We start from the raw sequence: 824 nt of genomic DNA on the forward strand, positions 1-824 counted from the left end.
ATTTTTCTTTGTCCCATGCTCGTGTCATGTAGAACATCTTATCTTTATTATTTATTACCGAGCTTAAAAAAATTTTACCATCTTTATTATTTACTAAAGTCCACACATGTTCGCATAGCGGACTCACTTTTACTGTTATTTTTTTAGTTTTCGTGTTTTACTTAGAAATGCTGACGGATATGAAGTTTTAAATATCATGTTATTACATTTGAGAGTGTATTTATATCGTTAAACCCCTCCCCCACGCCCCTAAAAAACAAAAGCCTGTCAACGCCGTTGTCAAAATAAGATGTTGATGTGGGAACGCATTTTCGACTCTCGCTGTAATGTCTTTTAAAAGGTTTTTCAAAAGCCGTAGGTTTTATAAATCGTCATTTATGGTTGACTTAATGTATAAAAGTGACGAGGGAGAATTTTTATTTTATTCCTTGCTACGCATGGTGTATATATTTTGTAAACAAACTATATATTTATATCATCTCGTTCCAACTCGTGTAGTAAATTTCAGAAAATTATGATACAAAACACTTGTGTTTTATGTTTATCGTAGTTCATGTTTTATGGATCCCAGGCTTAGAACTTTCATTCAAGTCCAAAGTCAACAAACTGGTTAATAACGCCCTACACTGTCAAAGCGGTCTGTGATATGGGGATTATCGTTTTTCAAACATTACGCATGTTTTGTCGTTTAACCCCCTTTCCCCCTCCTCTTATGAGCCCCCGTCTTTGAAACAAGCCACCGTCTCTGATAAGCTCTCAAAAGATCCTAAGGGGGGGGGGGGGGGGGTGCTAAATAGAGCATTTATAGTATATGTAAATAATAA

This window comes from Oculina patagonica, chromosome 4 (genome assembly GCF_052425735.1).
Source record: "Oculina patagonica isolate OP01 chromosome 4, crgOcupat, whole genome shotgun sequence".
NCBI lineage: Eukaryota > Metazoa > Cnidaria > Anthozoa > Scleractinia > Oculinidae > Oculina > Oculina patagonica.